The 21,455-nt window shown below is 40.2% G+C and overlaps 1 protein-coding gene across 4 annotated transcripts in view; it reads right to left on the minus strand.

Moving 5' to 3' along the window:
• Positions 1-7,119, minus strand: part of ankrd6b (ankyrin repeat domain 6b) — a 49,500-nt gene extending 42,381 nt beyond the window's left edge. For 2 of the 4 annotated variants that reach the window (XM_076755989.1, XM_076755987.1), the window contains exon 1: positions 6,987-7,119. The gene's annotated coding sequence lies outside the window, so the exon portion shown is untranslated. The remainder of the gene's footprint in view (positions 1-6,986) is intronic. The other 2 variants (XM_076755988.1, XM_076755985.1) reach the window with 2 other exon arrangements.
• Positions 7,120-21,455: the final 14,336 nt, after the last annotated feature.

Raw genomic sequence — 21,455 nt, forward strand, 5'->3', positions numbered from 1 at the left:
ACCGCTTTTGTCTTTTATTTCTGACGCAGATTACCATCTAATTGGCATTTTTGTATTCATTACAAAGTATTGAAACAAACAGCTTTGCTATTTACAAAACTTTACCGACTTTCAAAATGCAGTACAGTGGTTTCAAATGCTTTTCAAATTATTGCACAAATTAAATGACTGAACTGTGTATAATTCAAATACTCTACAATACAGTACAGTACACTATATAAAATACAGTTTACTGTAGCTCAAATTATAACCAGGCTATAGCCTAAAACAGTATTGTGCTGTTTACAAAATGCACTTATGTCAGTAGTGCAAATAGGCTACGAAGCCACAGCTTGGTGTGGTTTCAGTGCATTTCTAAACTTTTAACAGTCCTGAAGATACGGTGGGCTATCAATGACGCACTGTTGAAGTCTGAGTTTGAAATCAGCTGTATTAAAAAAATAAAAACTACAACAACAAGAACAACAGCAAATGAGGCTACCTCTGTTCTGTGTCAGCTCTGTGCCGCCTCAAACACTCATCTCAGAGGTGTGTCCGTTATAGCTGTTTAGGGCTTAAAAAATCTTAATGTGATTGTTGCTGGGGTGTGTACCAAACAAGCATGTTCCCTTACGTCCGGAGAATATGATTTGTAGGCCAGGTTATCTGTGAAAATTAATTTAAATTCTTCCTACGTTTTTATCATTTATCTTATGTTGATGCCTTTTATTCTGCTGTCTTATATTTTGTATTATTTTACCCTATTTTATCTACTTCACTTATTATCTTCTGAACTTCTCTTCTTTTAACTGTCTAATTTATTTCTACCTTACTTCTACCTTCTTCTACCTTGGTGTGGGGACTCGCCTGGTCTGTCAGGGTCGGGGGGGCCCAGGTGCCGGTGCCCCCTGTGCTCATAGTCCATGACGACTCCTCTTGGTTTGAACGGTCCCAAAGGTGGCATTCTCCTCAATCCTCAGTGCCTTGCCATGTCTCATTACTCCTGCTACTGTCTGTGGTGAGAATGTCTGTGTGTGTGTATGCATGTTTATAAATAAAGTTTGATTTGATATGATTTGATTTGAAACACCACAATGCTTCATTTCTGATGGTATGTTGTGACACATTCCACCTTTGTCAAAAATTGCAGCTCCTGTGATTTAGATATTGCACTTGGCCATACTGCAATTTTGATAATATAATTAATAATTGTTCAGCCCTACCTCTGTTTCAAAGTGATGTAAAAGATCCAAGTTGATGAAACCCACATGCAACAGGCTAATCTTGAAAATGCCAATTGCACTGCTCATCTCAGCCCGAGATGGCACAGCAATCTCCTCTCCTCTCCCTCCCCCTCCTCGCTGCCAGCAGCAATGGTACCCGGGGATATCTCACCTCCGTGATGAAAGGGGTGCTGTCATCAGTTGCAATCCACTGCTCAAACTCTGCTCTGCGCTGCTCTCAGGAGGAGAGTTTACAGTTTACAGAGTTTACAGATCCTCCTCTGGTACAACAAGGCAAAGTACGACAAAGAACTACTGCCTTGTGGTTGTATTCATTCGTCAACCAGTCAAGCTGCAGTTTGCATCCATGTCTGTCCAGACTAATATCATATATGTAGTGAAGATTTTGAAGGAATGTCATAAAAGGTATTAGGTGTATTTTTTGTTGAAATGGAAGTTATCACTATATTGGCGTATGATTCCAATGAGAAACATGGTGTCTTCACATAAAGAGAGTGTGTTTACAGAGGAGTACAGACGACTGATAGGGAGCTTCATCACATGGTGCAACGACAGTCAGCAGAAGTTCAACATCAGCTAAATGCTTCACACACATCTTCAACCCAGCAGCATAGAAGATCTGCGCAATCACCGCAGTTTCAAGGTGGATGCCCAAGATTAGATTCACCAATTCAGTATCTGAGCAAATGTGAAATATGGTCCCAATCTCCCCCCAATCTCTGTTCCTGAGTCATGGTGTTGAACAATGAACAAAAAGGACTGAAACGTTGTGATGTTAACCTTTGAACGTTTGGATATAATATGTCACATTTTATACTATGAGACATTCGTGTGAAGTTTTGTCATAATTACCGTATGAATTATTGAGTTGTGCTGTGACCACTAAAATCTAATCAGTTCACTTATGAATCCAAGTGAATGTTTGTGCCGAATTTGAAGAAATTTCGTCACAGCGTTCCTGAGATATGTCCAAAATGATAGCACGTACGTACAGATGGGTGGACAGACAACCCAGAAACATAATGCCTGCAGCCACAGCTGTTGCCAGCATGGAGGATTAAAAATTGGAATAACATAGTTTCACATTTTCCATATCTTGTCATGTATGAAAAGACCCAAAATGAACACTAAGCAGCACTTGATTACCATGTTTAAGGGAAATATTTAAATAGCATTTGTATAGGAATGATTCTGTCCCAACCTTTTTGATCCAGATAAGAACTTGATCACTGTAACCATGATCACTGTAAGCAGTTTCCACTGTGTATCCGTATCTGAGCATCGAAAACAGTCTCACACATTGTTTTTCTAACAGTACGAAGTACAAGAACCCCTTGGATGAATAAGGATGTTTTGCAGTACGACGGGATCAAATGATGCAGCTGCACAACAAAAGAAGAAGACCCTCCCAAAGAACTGAATTTGAAGACCCTTGCCAGTCTGATAGCCAAAATCACCTCCTGGGCCCTGCTTCATTGTCCAGGAGCAGTGAGCAGAAAAGGCCCCTTGTGCTCCTCAGTGAGATGTCTTTACCCTTTTAGTGGTGCCTCACAATGAGTTCACCGCCCGTGGGCTAGGAAATGCATTACCACAAAACCACCAGTGGTCATCAAGGTCCCTCCAATTTTCTTTAAGTATAATTCCAGCTCATTACAATTTGGCTTTTATTTTTGTAGCTTTACCAATCTCTCCAATCAGTATACCATTACAGACAGAAGTGACTGCCAAAATAATAATAATTGTTGCATTTGATTATTCTTTTGCAGGCTAAAGAGGTCAAATTATTCAGGATTTCATTTCAAATTCAAATGTCCATAAAAAAAAAACCTGAAAAGCAACAATTTTATGTCTCATCTGTTTGTTTTTTTCTGTTCTATTCTCGACTTCTTGGGGGGTCCTGACCCTCAGGTTGTGTCCCACCAGTTCAGATCATCTGGACAAACTGCTGACTGGCCTTGTGTCTAGCCCTATCTGGCTTTTTCTTAGTGATGTTGGTGTTTTCCCAGATCTCAACAATTAACTTGACGAGTACATCATACTGCTGATATGATGATCAAGACTAAGAAAATAAATGGAATAAACTGGAATCATCCTTAAATGTACATCAACAATGACTGCAGTCTGAGAAATAATAATCCACACGCAAACAAACGCCTCACACCCCCCAACACACACACACACACACACACACACACACACACACCCCACTCCCCTCTGAAAACACACCACACACATACAAAGCACAGGCTCGATCCCACTGCACTCGCCTTTTGTCTCTTTTCACATTGCTCTTACAAAAAGCAACGGCGCACCAATATTCCCCCACTTTAATCCTCTGCGCTGGGAGAACTTAATGACAGCAGAGGCAGTGTTTGAGAACGAGCGAGGAGCTGTGCATGACTGTAGAGTTCATTGTTTCAAACGTCCAACAAAAGAGTTAAGTGGGATTTAGAGCCTCCACCAAGCAAACGACTAAAGAAAGCTCCTTTTCTTACGCCACAGAGCTTTTCACTTGCACCTCCAGTGTCTCACGAGGAAGCAGTGCAATGACAGCGTGCTAATCCCAGGGTCTGTCCTATTACACAGCCACCTGATGCTGGGTTTTAAATAGTACTGTGTATACTTTAATCAAACGTGATATTATCTATTTAAAACACAACATTAATATCATAGATTTCATATATTCTAGTTGTCAAAAAGCACTATGAATACTAATGTGACAACAAGCACATCTCAGCATCTGCACTTGCACTTGACAGCACATTCACAATAGGCCCCATCTCACCATCTGACAGACAAATCTAATAAGCACCACTCACACAGTGTCTACTTTCCGAAGCCTCTAAAACGTTCCCTCCCCCCTGCCCCGTGGCCAATTAAAAATCATTATGTGCCCATTATACACCTGGTGACCTCTGACCTCGTCAGCACTGTGCTGTGCTAATCAGCGCCCTGGGGACACGAGCAGACGGACAGATGGCTGAGGCTGTTCATACCCTTGAATGCGTGGGTGCATTCACTGACTTCACACAGAGCACACACTGCAAGACTGCATGTCACTGTAAGTTGGACAGCTGCTATCTATAAAATGTCACCTTTTGGGGAATTAAGAGAAAGCAGCATTTTTGACGTTATCCAGAGTTTTTACAGGGATTCTTGAAATAAAGTTTTTGTAAAATGGTCCTAGGACTCAGGTAAAATGGATGAATTATTAGCGTAACTTAATCTCACATGAATTCAGCAGCTTTTTCACACCGGGTCCATAACGCAGTGACGTCACACTGCTGTTTCTGTTGCTACAGAAAGTACTGTTGCTGATTTTAATTGTATTCCTTTAACATAAACCAGCTGGTAATATTAACTGATAAAGCAAAACACCTCACGATTAATGTGATATGACAGTATTTCTACCACCAACATGAGCCCTCAGCCTGCTACATCACTAGTTACAACTGCATCATATTTTAAGGCCACACACACTGTAAGACCTTTATGTGATGGCTTTATGTGTTAGAGGTGATTTAAGCACTTTGGCTGGTGGTGAGGTGGTGGGAGAGGTTTGTCTTTGACTGTAACTCCACCAGGATCTTCCTGTACTTCAATTCTTATGACTTTCCAGCTTATTACAGACAGCGCTGAGAGATTTATATCAAGTAATGTGTCACTAATGCGTTTGCACCTTTTTCTGTATGCTATTACACTTAAGAATTTAACATTTTTCATGCTAAAAAAATGACACTGGATTTCACCAATAGCTCCTTCTCCTCACCCTGAGGTTGCCAAACATCATCATCGTCATGGTGCACCAGATAATGTAGAACCTCTTAGAACCAGAAACTAGCATTGGTTGAATGCTCTGTTTCAGGTGGCTGGCTGTGTTTGTCAGTCTACATAGTGATCAGAAAACAGAAAGTGAAACCACAAGCTTTACATGATCTCATCTCTCGGTGAGGGGTTGAGGGGTGAGGGCTGAGCTGATCCCTGAACATCCAACACTATGTCGTACTTGCACTTGCTGATGTCACGTTAACGCATCATGGCAACTGTCAAGAAAAGTGGACATGAATCATCATGCATTCTAAGAGAAATGGACAAACAGTTCTTTTGTTGATGAAGTAAAAACCAAGCCAGTGTGTTTACTTTCAGAGTCTGGGTGGCTGACAAGCAGCTTTCAAAGACCACATTCTGAGAGTTTTAGGCAGACAAGTTTTGTGGAGAGCTAAAAGCTAAAAAGCTGAAACCTCATTCAGATGGAAAGCTGTGGAGCTGTATCCTGAGGACTTTCCCACCCTGAGGAGACATGCACTGAAGTTAGCATCTCTGTTGGGGACAACCTGCTACTGTGAGCAGTTATTTTCAAAATGGACTCTTGTAAAGACTCAATTCCACTCAAGACCTAACCTGGAAAACCAGCTGCAAGTGGCATCATCATCACTTTCACCTGACATCAGATGCCTCACCAAAGAGAAACAGTTCCAGCCATTATCACATCAGAGGTTAGCATGATATATGTGTTCAGTAATTTAGTAGAGCCCTTGAAGGATGATCTAAAAACTGAAAAGGCCCTTGATAGGAAAATGTTCCCCACCCAAGAGTCCTTGTTTTTACCGGGTATCCATCCAGGCTCCCTGGACACTGACATCACCATGAAGACAAATCCTACACAAATCCTACTCAAATCAGTTCCTTGATCAAGGCTACTACCAGCTCACAACAACCACTTTGTCTGCTCTCTGGGTGTATGTTGCTGTAGTGTGCTGAGGAATTATCATGATAACACGTTACTGACCAGCGTTTACTAATGAACTCCTATCTGGAACAGTTAAACGCCCCCAATTTGAACCCTTGTATATTTAAATATTTAGAAGAAGCCTTTGGCTAAATTCCATGCAGCTGAGAAGATTTCACTTAAATCTACTTTATTTCACATACACTCTGTATTTTCTTCAGGGGCTGCAGCCTGATTTGCATCAGATACAACACAGGCTGTTTTGCATGCAGACCCCAGTTCATGTTTTAATTGCTTAATTTAGTCTTCTTTTCAGACATATTTTGCACACTCGGGGGCACACTAAACTAGACCAGAGCAAAACCAGGATACATTTTGTAAGAATACTTTGTTGTAACATCAGTAGCTCCACAGGGAATCACTGCACTGAGTGTGACTAACGCTGTAATGAGGGAGTCTGAGGGGTCAGTGAACGGGGAGCAGCACGGAGGCATTTCAACTGAGATACTGAGTTACTAAATGGAAAAATACAGGGAATACCATCAGTATGCCAAACACAATGGGGACTGCGGTGACATTTAATCCTGAAGGAAGCTACAGAGACGTAATCCAAGTTTGAAAACTCCACCAAAGAGTAAAATAAAGTCACCAGAAACTTAACATAGAGGTAAACGGTTCATGATATGGTATACTGCTGTGACTTGAAGGTGGGGAGTTCAGAGGACGCCTTTCAGAAACTGTGGTTTCGTGACCAAAACGGCAAAAACATTTATGATAACGTCGCGATTAATTTATCAGAATGATGTAGAATAAAGCTATTAGTTACATGAAAGTCACTGTGGGAGAGAAATAGCGCACATTACGTAAATATTGCAGTGATTTCTCACTAAGTACAAAACACGTAATTCAAGTCAGCAGAGTCCCAACGCGGAGCTCGTCACGTCCAGTCAACGCAGTTTAAAAAAACAGCCATGTAAACACACGTATTCCTGATGAAAACACGAAAAATAAACAGAATTAATAAAGAGACTAACCTCGAAGACTAACTTTCCCACCAAGACTCGACTCGGACGGAGACGGTGTTAGCTAGTCCGACAGTCCGTGAAGTGCATGCTGTTGGAGGGAGGCGCGGTGGAAACGGTCCGCCGCTGCTGTGGTCCGTGCTCAGCCGCCGCCTCCTTCTCTCTGTCATTTGCATGTGAACAGAGCCGCTGACAGACTGTCAGCACGGTGAAATGAGAGAAAGAGGAGACAGTCCAGCTCCAGGCCAACTTTCTCCTCTAATGAAATGATTTATTCCCCGCTTTGGACCCCTGGATGCAGAGCGTACTCTGCCTCAGTGAGCGTCTACTTTCTGCAGTTTACCAGTCATTAGACAGGTGGAACAAGCTTTCATTTTAGAGAGAAAATAGAAAAATTAACAAAGGAAATGCAATGCACTGTATAAAGTGAAGCTAAAATTTGATTAGAACATTTCAGCTTGAGGCTTTAAAGAGATATTTCAGCGATTTCATATTGCACTTTCGTGGAAATTGGAAACTTTCAAGAGACACATTTTAAAAAGGAGTTGCAGTTTGAGATCTTGTGACTTTTGGTCCCTATGGAAAACATACAGGATCAAAACATACCATTTTTGGTTGTTAATAACCAAAAACAACAAGTCACTTTACATCTTTCTGCTAAAATAAAATTATGATACCTGTGCCAACAAGTGTTAATCAAAATGCAGCTTTTCAAAGTCATTGCCAGTTAAACTTGGCAAAGGGCCAAAAGTTCTTCCAAAAGTGTAATCTATTATTTGCCATTTCCAAAATTTTAGAATACTGATAGCTACTTCAATTTGCTTTTTCAGTGCACAATACAGACTGAAAACCTCAGAATTAGTGAAATTTGGATAGAGCTCAAATCTTTAAAACTCCACACACTAAGTTTATAACACATACTTTCCATTAGAAATGTGTAGTCTCTGCCAGAGATCAGATACCCCTGATGACCCAGTGTCATCATCAGTTATTTTCTCCAAAGCTACAGAACACATTCTACAACCAGATACTCCTCCTGACTAGAAAACTGCTCTGCATGTGTAAAAACTTTCGTTTGTAAAGTGTATATGAGCTCGAGGATGTGAGAAAAATGACTGATGTCAACTGTGGGTGACCACTACATGCCTGAGGAAGGCAACGCTTGTGTCAGCTCTCAGATATATGTGTGTGTGTGTGTGTGTGTGTGTGTGTGTGTGTGTGCGTGCGTGTGTGTGTGTTTATATATATATCCTGTATTTTTTCAGACATCATGTGAAAGAGTATCTTCGTCTTCCAAGAAATGCCTTCATTTGTTTTAACTTGCCACTGTCAATCATGTGAATTTAGGCCTCACATTTTTTTACATTACGTCACTTCATAGGTAGAAACTCAGAGATATCATCAGACATAGTAATTGTAAGAATCATCTTAATTCAAGGGATGCTGACATTTGAGCAAGTCCTTATTCTGTCCCACCCTCTCTGCATCGACAATAGCGGCCCCCAAGCCATGGAGACCAGAGGGGGCCCCATCCAAGGGAGAAAGGGTGTGTCTGCAGCAACCTGGGTCTTTCACTCCTCTTTGTGCTTTTTTTCATCTGCTGTCAGTTTAAGACAATATTTCCAAAGAATGGAACTAGATATTGGAGAAGCACAGTCTGTATGCAGTGAAACTGTCGGTTCATGATTCTCTGGTGATTCTTCTGCCGACACCGACACACTTTCTTCAGGTATATAAGAATGGCATTGTCTCATCCAGTGAGTATGAGGAATGGGAGTTGATCCAGACTGTGTTGTACTAACCTAAGGGCTTGTTCTGATCTATCCACAATGCAAAGTTACAGGCTCGCACATATAAGGCGCTTACCAGTGTTGATTTCATACTGAGGGGATAAAGCAAAGACTGGAGGATAAGTACATGTGAAGGCTGTGGGATTCTGAGAACAGATGAAGATTCACACTTCTGTAATAGAAAGGCTGCTGTGACCTACTGTACAAATCCGATTCAGATTCCAAAGCAGATTTACAGTATACTCGTCTTTAGTTTTCTTTCACATTGTGTAATGTTGGAAATATGCCATAACTATACACTCAGACGTAACCATAGTTAAATTGTAATCAATTTATGATTTGATAAATATCTAAAAGCCATTGTGAATTTAATGTGCATTTTAGTGATGCTTCAATGAGGTAAAAACAATGATATAAATACCTCACACACAGTTCCTGCCATCACATAGTAACTTTCCAATCAGACATCAATCTGCTGCTGCTCTGTTGATTGATAAATGCACCTATTCATTTTCTGTGCAAGGGAGTGAGATAAGAAAGTCAATACTGATCTCATTTTGGTCAGTACAGAGCTGTGGTCATTACCCTAGCTGAGCATGAAAACTGGTGGAAAAAATATGCCTTCCAACACCTCCAAAGTTCACACTGCCCAGTATGTACACAGACCTTAGTACAAATTTAATTAAAAAATTGGATACTTCTGAGGAACTGTCAGTTTGTTTATAAGCACAGCATTCAAACTTGACCTGTCCTCCCCAGCTCAACATCAGAAGCACATGCCACTGGCCCCTGACGCATCGATCATTTTTCCAACCCAGTTCAGATGAAACCACAGCAACTACCATATGACGAGTATCTCGACCTCTGCGTTGCCATGGAAACTCCGTTCATGCAGGTCACTCCTCCTCCAGTCCCGTAATGGGAAACATGGTGCACTGAGTTTGATGAATTTAACATTATTGTTTATTAGAGTGTCAGAGAGTCATGGGGAATTCTGAACGACAGAAACTGAAGCTTGAACTAAACCTGACCAAGTAGTGTACCTCAGTAGCAGACTGGCTGGGTGACCGCAGGGTGGGCTGCAGGAGGGCTGGCCCTGCATACACAGCAAGTTTGGAAAAACAATAGCCAGATCTAATGTTACTTGGTTTCAGTGTTGGCATGGCACAGTTTGTTTTGAGAGCAGACCAGAGAAAATGGCAACTTCATATCTGACAAACTGCCCCCTCCACGAACACTTCTTTACCTGGTTCTCCAGACCTGGATCCAGCTCCGGCCTGGACCAGTCCCTGCCAGCACGAGTACTGGACAGTCTCCTAGGCCATTCGGCACACCCACAATTACCATCATCCTACAGAATTAATGTTTCCCATCAGTCAACACTCTGATGAACATAACAGTAAATTCATCAGAATTTCCATGAGTGCAGAGGCATTTGTCATATGGAAGTGATCGTTCTTTCATCTAAACAGGGTTGGTGATAAATGATAAATGTCGTCCTGTGACCTCACAAGGAAAGTGTCCATACCACTCGTCTGTGCAAGGAGGTTATTATGATGCATTTTTACATTTATTTTTAGGTGGCAAGCTCTACTGGCTATTGTTATTTTGGTGGAAGCAAAGAAGGAAGTCAGGTGACACAATATAAAGAGCAAGAAAGTCGATCTATGGAAGAGGTGGGGTGGATGAAGAAACAAACACAGAACTTTCACTCAAGAGGCCGATGTTTTTGTCTTGTGTGAAAACAAACACTGACTTACTTTAACTTACACAATGCACATATGTAACAGGAACATGCTTATTTTAACTCAAACATGATCTTTTGTTCAACCTAACCAAACAGGGCACCCTGGTAGCTCACCTGGTAGGGTGTGTGTAGCATACACTAAGGCTGAGTCCTCACTGCAGTCCCTGTGCTGCATGTCATCGTCTCTCCCTCTGACTTGCTGTCTCTCTTTAGCAAAGGCCAAAAAAGAAATCATAAAAAAAAACTCACCAAGTTTTGTTGCCTCAACCGAGATTAGTAGTTTTATTGCCTAAACCTAATCAAACTGTGAGCAGTTCTCAATGTTAACCACTTGACGATGAAAGTCTGGTACAACGAAGGTCCAACATGCCTGTGTGTCATTCTAAATTCCATTTTGTTTATTTGTTTAGTAATTTGACTATGTTCATTATTTAAATACTGCATAGGGAAATACAGTTATTAATTGTTCAACCAACAGTGCTCACATTTGAGAACATGAAACCAACAAATGACTCAAACAATTAATTAATTATCAGAGTTTTTGTGGAATTATGTAATTCATTAATAATGGTTCCAGCACTAAATTATATAAGCACAATCACAAAACCAAAACCCTTACAGATTTTAGATGTCAGCTTACCAGTTAGGTCTGGGGTGGTCATTCATGCAAATCTTTCATCAGTGTTTAGTTGTCCTAGGAGGCAACTGGAAGGTGTAAATGTTCACCATACGTGAGCACAATGGGTGTGCTCATGTTGAGACAGTGACAGTCATTACACACTTTAACACTGATAAGTCCTCTGAAGTATGGTACAGCTGCCTTTCTGTTTCAAATACAAACCCACAGCAGGAAGATGTGTCAAGAAAAAAAACAAAGCACCTCAAATGCAATATGAGGAGGAGGAGTTCATGTTAAGGCCCAGAGTGTCTGTGTGATTCACTCCCACAGATTTTGGAGCAAAGACTTCTGAAACCTGATCGGTGTAATCTTTCTCGGGAGCTCTGACATAAAGCCAAGAGTGATTTGTTGGCTGATGTCAGTTTTTTTAACTTAGTCACACTAACCTTGCTGAGGTAAATGTGCTTTTCTTGTCCACTTCACTGGCTCTGACCTTTGATGTTTAGCAGAGAGCGACTCCTCAAAAGCACTGAAGACATTTTCATGTCTCTCATCTCAAATTCCAGAGTGGGAATCTGACCCTGCATTACCGCATAACCTTCTGCTTTGACTCTTGAGTTTTGCCGCAGGAAACTTTAGCCATTGAGGGTAAATAACATCATCCTCTTTGGAATCTTATACTTTGTGCTATCTATGGGCCTACTGGCAGTCAACAACACTCTCACAAGTTTAGATAAAGCTTGAATAGTGGGGAGGTTAAACAGCCACGTCACCATTTTCTATCTATCTATCTATCTATCTATCTATCTATCTATCTATCTGAGCTGTCACATAAACACAGCACAACATGACTTGTTTGTTGGTGTTATTTTATTACCAATTTTATTTTATTATTTTATTTTGCCTCTGCCAGCTCTGCCAGCATAAGAGGTCCCATAAATCTGTAGAGCTGTATTTTCTCTTTGAATAGCAGTATGTTAAGAGGTTGAGTTCAGTGGAAGTCAAGACAGTGGAGTTTATGAACAAGCCTGTTGTTATTGTCCACATGTATATTTTACTGTTATTTACTTGACAGCGTGCAAACATTTAAATACTATGAACAAAGAAGTACATTTTGAATACATCAACATTTCTGTTGGAATTGTTCGAAGCAAATGCATAACAGAATCACCTGACTTTACCTCAGACTGTACAATGCACAATGGTGTCAACCTGAGGAAGTCTGGTAACAACATAGTGCCATTGTGTGGCGAGATGAGTGAATAACACCATGAAAATATTTTGTGAAATGATGGTCTTGCCTGTCTTGCCTGCAGCAGCATTTTATCAGTGATTTACAGACAGGAATATTATTTTTTATTATTCTCCACCAGTTATCCATGACACACAGATTAAACAAGCTACTTCTTACCAATACGTAGGGACTTATGTGGATGCTACCGAGGTTCGGAGTATGCAGCAAAGTAAATTAAAAAATAAATGAAAGGATTTATTTAGGAACAAATGGACAGATTTTGTTATTATTTTCCCAATCTTTAATACTATGCAATATAGGATTATTACATGTACAGCTGCCTTTCTGTTCTGACTAGGTTGTTATACTAAATGAATGGAACACATTAAGACAGTGGTGTATATTATTTTTAAAGCAAAATTAAGACCCACCTTTTGAATCTGGCTTTTTGTTTAACCTTCTTTATTATATTTATCTACCTTTCCTTTGTTCATTTGTTTTAGCCTGGTTCACATTTTTATTATATTTTTATTTTCTTGTTTTTGCTTAGTCAAGACAGGTTTGAACTCAACAGCATGACCGTTATACCAGGTTGGTAAAATAAAAAGCTCAAGTTTACTCAAGGTCAAACACAGGCAAAAGTCAAAACCAGGCAGGCAGGGGACATAAGGTACACTTATCCAACAGAGATTAGGCTCGTAAGCAGGTGTTCAAAAGGCAGGCATGAGGTCATAACAAGCATACACTCAGGAAACTAATTCTCTTCCTCCTACAGAGCAGATGCTTCTGCAGATGACTGCTTTCATTCTATTGCTGAAATTCTTGTTTTCTCTGCTAAAAGTTTTAGAAAGTGGTTCCTTGATACTTATACATGAAAGTTAATGAAAGAAACAGAAGGCTGCCATCATATTTGTATCACTTTTTTTTATTTCTCGGTACTATGTAAGCCTTTTTGCACAGGCCTTTTTGCTGTGTCTGTGAGTGGAAACCTGGAATCAGGACAGAGAGAATATGGCAAAATCTGTGAGCTGCACAGACTGTGAGTGACTGACTGGACTGACGGAGAAAAATGCTCAGCTTGAAAAGAAGATTGAAATGCTGCATCAAATAGCCAGAAGACCACTATGAGGCCCAAGGCCAGGAGAAATGTTACTAACTCCCCATCTGACAAGCCAAAGGCCAGAAATAATACAGGTAAACCCACACCTCATAAGCCAGACACCATTCTGATTGGGGACTCTGACATATAAGAGAGTCAGACATATAAGAATGACTGAAAATCTCACCATGAATGACACATCTGTCAGTGAGCTAAGAGAGCTGCTGTCAGGCATCTTCTCTGCACATCCAAGTGATCAGAACATTCTTATTCATGTTGGATCTTTTGACATTCTGTGAAGGCAAACTGGCTCTGAGGTCCTGAAAAAAAAAAACTTTTGGCAGCCAGTGGAGAAACTGATCAATTGTCAGCCAAAACATGTATTCATACTGGGCTCCATTCCAACCTTGGGGAAAGGCATCAAATCTTTCAGCAGACCCCTTGCCCTGAATACATGGCTGACATTGGAATGCCCCAATCGTGGGATAAGGTTTATTGACAACTTCAATGTCTTTTGGAACTGTAAAGAATGCTCTCAGCCTGATGGAGTACATCCAGACATCACTGTTTGCAGACTGCTTGGCATCAACCTGCGTCATGCTCTTGGCATACTGTACCAAAACAAGAATACACAGATAACCTCCAAGGTCAGCCTGCATAGGCAGAGAACCTCACCAGACCCTCTGCTTCACATCACCCAAAGCATCCAGAGGATGTCTTTCTCCCAGACCTGGCCAAACAGCACTACTGGTATAGTTACAATGATAAAGGCTTATCCTCCGATTAAACTTTTTATCAGTCAGTGAGACAAAAGAGGAAAGGAGAAGACATTGCGGCCATTTTTTTTTATAAGCAGTTTGTGTATAATGACAGTAAACTGAGTGAATTTATATCATTTGATTCTGCTCAAAGCAGAATTATCAGTGCTCATCATTTCTTTGTATCGACCATCAAGAATTAAGCAGGGTTTGTGCAATTCTCAGATCGTACTTAGTGTAGCTAAATATGACAGATTAATCCTGAATTAATGCTTGTTTTGTTCTCACTTTACATCAATGATATTACCTCAGTTGTCACTGGGAGTAATATTTATTTATATGCTGATGACACCATTTTGTACTGCATTGAAAACGATGCACACTCCGCCACTCACGCCTTAAATTCCCTCTGCTTTTCTGATGTACAAGTTGCACTCAATAATCAAAAACTGGTTCTCAATGCAGACAAAACAAAATTCATGTTGTTCACCAGATCAAAAAATATGAACCTTGACAGCTTCATCATCTCTACCAGGAATGGTACAAATATTGAAAGGGTGACGGAGTATAAGTACCTCGGTGTTTGGATTGATGAAAAGTTAACCTTTAAGTGTCATGTTTCCAATCTGGTGTCTTCCTTGAGAATGAAAATTGGTTTCTTGTATAGAAACAGACTCTCCTTTCTGCTGCATTGTAGAAAGATGCCTGTTGAGGCAACTTTTTTATCAGTGTTAGATTATGGTGATATTTTATAACATGCATGCCTCTGCTGCCACTCTGAAGCCTTTTGGCCTTGAGATTCATCACTGGAGATAGTAATGACACCCATCACTGTGACCTGTATACTAAGGTTGGGTGGCCCTCTCTCAGTGTAAGACGGGAAAGACACTGGGTTTTATTTATTTATAAAGCTCTTAGCGGTCTTTTACCTTCTTACATTAGTTCAATGCTTTCTTCTAATGTGGGTTCTTATCAAACTCGGCCCAGTGATTGGATCACGCTGCAGGTGCCAGTTGTTCTTACTGAACTTGGAAAATCCAGTTTTTCATATTGCGCACCTGCAACGTGGAATAACACGCAGAGCCATTTAAAGCTTTCCTCATTTTTATCCATAGGGCAATTAAAATCTTTAACTGTATCACATTTTGCTTCTAGGTGTTCCTGTTTTCCTTGATTAATGGTTTTTACATTTTTTACCGTTTTATTCATTGTTGTTGCTTTTATTTATTTTATTTTATTTCAAATGTTTTTTTTTTTAATGGCTTTTATTGCTTTTTATTCTTGTTGTACTTTTATGTAAGTTTTCTGTAATTTTCTCTTTGGCTTTTTCCATAAGTGCTTTTGTTTTATTGTTTTACTCGGCTACATTGTAAATGAGGTCTCTACCTCAATGTATTTCCGAGTTAAAATAAAGGTTGAATGAAAATGAATGAATGAATGGAGACCTGAATATCCATATCAACAAAAAGAATGATTTCAAAGCCCTCGAGCTTATGAATTTACTGGACAGCTTTGAACTCAAACAACATGTAAATGAAGCCACTCATGGTAACATTCAGCACTTAGTATTAACAACAGGGTTTAACATCAACAGCATTTCAGTATTAGAATGACCTATTTCTGACCATCATTGTGTGTTTTTTGATGCCAAGGTAATCTTAATACAAGGGCCAAAAGTGAATTTCTGGTTCAAAGATGATTCCTCGATGGCAAGGCCAATGAAAGGTTTTGTAATATTATGAGATCATTTGAGTCACACAGCTATGACGGCTCTTTAAATGACATGGTTGAACATTTCAACAATACCCGTATCATCTGCTTTAAATGCTGTTGCTCTACAAAAGGTTAAAAAGAGGATGACTGACAGAATCTCTCTATGGTTAAACAACAGCAGTGTTAATGAGAGGAAGATAATTTGTTGAGTAGCTGAAAGAAAATGGAGAAAAACTGGGCACACAGTTCACTGTAATATAAAGAAGCCGTGACTGTCTGTAACATTTTTCCAAGATTATTACAGAGAATGCTGGGAATGCTGGCAACTCTACAATATCATTCTCCACTATTGACCAGCTGCTCAACACGACCTCCACCCATCCACAGTTCTGTGCATCAAATTTTGAAAAACTTTGTTCTTCAATAACAGAATAACCTCAATCAGAGCGAGCATTGCTGCAGATGTAAACACAAATAAGCTCAGCAAACTCTGTAAAAAAAAAAAAAAGATGTAACAATGGCAACCTGTATTGCTGAGCTCTGCTAGATTGTGACTCCACCTTATGTGTTGACTGTATTCATACAGCATTTTTAAAGCAGGTGTTTGAGAGTGTTTCAAGTCATGTCCTGAAGATTATTGTCATGTTGTCACTCTTGTGCACTTACTCCAGCATTAATCCTTTTTCTCTCTCTCCCTCTGCTCCTAGACTGAGCGCACGGAGGTGGGGTGATCTGCTCGGCAGCAGGGCTGATCATACTCACCTGCCTCTCATCCCGCAATCAAGCCGGCTACTGAAACCGGCTCCAAAATTGCTCCTGCGCCGGAGTATTGCGTTAGCTTCTCATGTGCCCCGCTCTCTAGTCGACCTCCTGCCTCATGTTATTTGCGATACACATTTATATATATATTTCCTTTGTACTTTGATGAATCTCCAGTTTGAGCTTTCTCCTGGACGCTTTCTGTTTTTTGTAAGTACTTCGTCTTTTGTACCTTTTTGACTTATTTGCTACTTTTTCCCTTTGGGGTGATTTTCAGTTGTTTTTCCTCTTGATGAGTGTTTTCCCGTTATGGTGATATTTTTTTTTTGTTGGTTTTCCACGTGTCCACGTTCCCCTCTACGGTGATTTTCTGTTATTACTTTGGTGAAAATAAACTTGTGTTTTTGGTACTCTGCATCTGGGTCCTGGCCTTTCCTCACATGCACCGTGATAGATCATACATGCATCTCTGCAAACAGGCATTTTCCCTGATGCCTTTATTTCAAGCCTGCGTGATTACTGTAATGCATTATTTACTGGCCTCCCCAAAAAAACACAGAGAGACTTCATTCAAAACTCTGCAGCTCGGCTATTAACCAGAACCCAGAGGAGAGAGCACCTTAGTCCAGTTTAGCTGCTCTGCACTGGCTTCCTGTAACATTCAGGATGATTTTAAGGTCCTCCTCCTTGTATGCAAAGCTTTTAATGGACTAGGACCAAGCTACATTGCTAACTTCCTCATTTATTATTTGTTTTCAAGAACACTGCGATCATTTGCTGCTGGTCTACTGAGGGTTTCCAGCAACAGTTGACAGAAAATTGGGGATGCAGTCTTTCTCTGTTACACCCCAAAGTTCTGGAACACACTACCTACAGATATCAGGGAAACCAGCTCACTGAATATTTTCAAAAGAAAGCTAAAAACTTATCTCTCCACTTTAGCCTTTCACTAGCTAGCTATGACTTCCTGATTCAGGTCTGAAACTTTTATGCTTTCCCTCGTGCTTATGCACTGCGGCACTACTTTTAAAATGTTGTATTTTACTTGATTTTATGCACCTGGGGAGGTGGGAACAGGTGGGCAGAGTAGGTCAGGTCAAGTCAGAGCCTTAGGCCGCACCAGCGGAAAAAGTCAGACAAATACATGAGTTTATAAAACATGATTCGTTGATAACATTCCTACCTAACCAAATATAGAGGAGTTAAAATGAGCCCTGCTATGATTACTACATCAAAAATACTGGTTACAAATGCATCTATAATGATACTCTAGTTATATTACACTAAAATGGATAATTGCCAAAAGATACTTATAGTAGCAAAACTTATGGTAGGTGTGTAGTGATTGAATCACTGACTTACTTTTTCTGCCCACAGTCAGTGGGATCCAAACTGGCAACATCTCAGTCACAAAGTTATTTTTCTAACCACTGCTCCTGTTATCTTTCAGAGTTTGCAGTCTGAAAATGTAACTCCTAATCTGACATTCTGGATCATTCTGAAGAGCCTGCAGAAGCCTTTTCACTGACGGATGCACTGATGTTTGTTTTTATTGCATCACTCCACTGCATCTTTTCCTCACCAGTGTTTTCAGCACATGCAACAGTAAATGATTGGATGCTTGATGCGGAGTGACAGCTTTTTCCCCATTATTCTTTATGTGTTACACATGAACACACACTCAAGCACAGACTGTCTGCATAATGTTACAGAAATGTAATGACAACCATTCCACAACATTCCACTTTAAGAGTTCTGTTTTAAATTGTGTGGAAAACAAAGGAATGACGAAGGTAAAGGAAACCAAAGTTTTATCTGGATATAGATTATATATATGAGCAAGCAGGTATAATGAATATAATGATATTCATCTGAAGGATCCCTTTCAAAGACTGCTGAATCTGTATCAGGCCTGTATCCAGCTGTGTCCCAATTTCAGTTCTGTCACTACATCCTTAAAAACCATAATCACAATAATTGTGTCTTTCTGCTGTTTATGTGCAAGATGGTCCTTCAAATGTACAATATTAGAGACATCACATGGGAATGTCATATGTCAGCTTTCACAGTAGGTTGTAAGCATCTCAGTACATCCAGCAGATGTCAGCAGAATGCCACATAACATATCACACTCTTCAAGGCATCAGCAGAACCATGCAAGGTTGATTCTTTTGCGATGCCGCTCCTTTGACCTGTCAAAGAACTTCCTGTTCACTGGAGCTGTCACAGGGTGCATCTCAAGTCTCTGGCTGTATTTAGAACTCTGTACTAAATGCCTCTGATGAATGCAATATACAGCATGTACATACATACTATTTTTCATAGTAGTATGCAGTATGAAAGTGTTAAATTGATTTATTTTGTAGTATACTAGACCAGGCTTCGCTGGTTTCCAATTTTGGAAAGTGGAAGTAAACTATAACACAGCTAATGGAAAGCCACCACTACGGTGCAGCATCCCCTTAAACTGTAACAAAAAAAAATACAAAAAAATAAAATAAATAAAACAAGGAGATTTTTATGATGTTCTGAAACTTTTACCTGAGAGATGGATTATTCCTATCTGATGATTGGAAGGAACCAGCTTCACTGGTGTTTTGTCACATTACTTCACTGCAAATGTAATGTGAGTTGAAGCTCTTCCTCTCGGTATTTCTGTTGATTTGGAAGTGTAACATCCTTGTTGTCCTTGCTTCTATCACACTGGGTGCCTTTTCATAGCACTTGTTGATTGATTTTATTTTTGTCCGTGTTGATGCTCATGCTGGTTTGATCATATTGTGAACATTTCCTCCTTGGCTACAGTTTCGTACATTTAATTAAAAATCCATCAAAAAAAAAAAAAAGTATGTAATGACAGAATAACAGCGGTGTGAAAATTAAAAACATCTTTCAGTTGTGGTCCTGGCTTTCTTCTGCTATCATTGCTGAAGTCTGCTGTGTTGGTTGCAGTGGTCTGTGTGACTGTGGGGTAAGAGTGACGAGCCAGCTGTCGAGCTAGTTACCCCTGCAGGCACTAATGGAGCTTCTCAACTCTGACAACATTGACAACATTTTTTTCATCAAATTTGGCAAAAAAGACCAATATTTAAAATCTGCAGTTGATTTCTGGCCTCAAAAATTGAAATTCACAAAAAAACAAAACAAAACAAAAAACCTTCCTGCTGTTGGCCCAGCTGGTTGTTGCAACTGCTCCAGCACTTTGCATTGTGGGACGCTGTAGATGAGATAAACTGGTCCAATGCATACCAGAGATTTTTGCTTTTGTTTTCATACTACATACCACATGCTACATTTTGGCCATATCAGTACCCATTGCTAGTGCTGTAGGCAGTTTTGAATACTTTTTCATACTTCCTTGTACCTTACTTGAAACGGAAGTCATTCTGGTCCGCCATCTTGAAGGCCATCTCAAAGCTCAGATTTCCGAGCAGCCATCAGTGAAGATACACAAAAGCAGCCTTCACAGAAGCCTTTCACTGGGCAACACGCCTGCTCTTTGGATATCAGTTGTAGAGAAAGTGAGCATGCGTCACAGTGTACATCACACCATATTCCATGTTGGGACACAAGTGCCTTCTTGTGAGGAACAGACTGTTTACTGTACATCTGTTTACTCATGACTGCCACCTGCTCACCTTTATTTTGTTTGTCTAAGAAGTTGTTTAAATCAAAATGTAATGAGAAGGGTAAAGACAGAGAGAAAAGGTACACTACTGGGACAAACTGAATGCCAGTGCAAAGAAATGGCATGATGAAAAACTAATAACTATAGATAACATAGATCCATATGACTTGACTGAACGAGACTGGATTTCAGACCCTATCATACTATTTCCACTCATGTACCCGGACATTGTTAATCATCTATTTAGGACTGAGTATATGCACTTTGCATGAGTTTGAGAATTATAAATCTCTCAAAGCTCATGGGCAGTTTTGCAGTAGCTTGTTTCAAGATCATTTTTATGTGTTGTTCCTCAGGCTAAAGTTTTGGGCTTGTGATCAAACAAATGCACAGGGCTGCAGCATACATTTTTGCAATTACTGCACAACACTTAGACATGTCTGTCAGGGCACAGTAAACTGTGACAACTTCAGAATTTTTGAAGACAGTATTTTGTATTTGTTGCGTACAAGACTGATAATTGGCTCCATGTGGATTCTGAGATGTGCATCCATCACTTCAACACACATCATTTCCACACTCCCCTTTATGTTGAAACCTCAGTCTGCCAATACTATGTCACCTGGCAGTGGCTGGTCTAGAAAACCACTGTTCTGTTATTCATGTGTCTCTATTGCAGCCACCACAGCCTTTGGAGATGAAAGAAATTCCTTGTGGAGTGGTGTGTGACTGTGTTTGTAATTTGAAAATGTTTGTGCCCTTGCCTAAAGATTCGATGGTCAATCTACCAAAACTTCAAAGCGTACCACAATGGCTGCAGCACAATCTTCAAATGTCTCCACTGAGTGGTGCAGCATACTGACATTCAAACTCCCTGTCGGGACAGTGCACCAGTGGAGAAAACGACGAATACAAAACACTGTGTACTGAAATACAGCACAAAGAGTTGCTCTGTGCAAACCAAATAGATAGCGGATATGCTTGATGGCAGATCCAGTCTCAGAACCATTAACCCCAGAAACATCGTCTGAAAGGTGTCAACCTTTTTCCCTAAGGCAGAAATGACATCATATGACACCATAAAACCTTAAAAATTGGCATAGTTTGGAATGCAGGGAAGTTTTATGGTGAGCC

Source organism: Chaetodon auriga, chromosome 18 (genome assembly GCF_051107435.1).
Source record: "Chaetodon auriga isolate fChaAug3 chromosome 18, fChaAug3.hap1, whole genome shotgun sequence".
NCBI lineage: Eukaryota > Metazoa > Chordata > Actinopteri > Chaetodontiformes > Chaetodontidae > Chaetodon > Chaetodon auriga.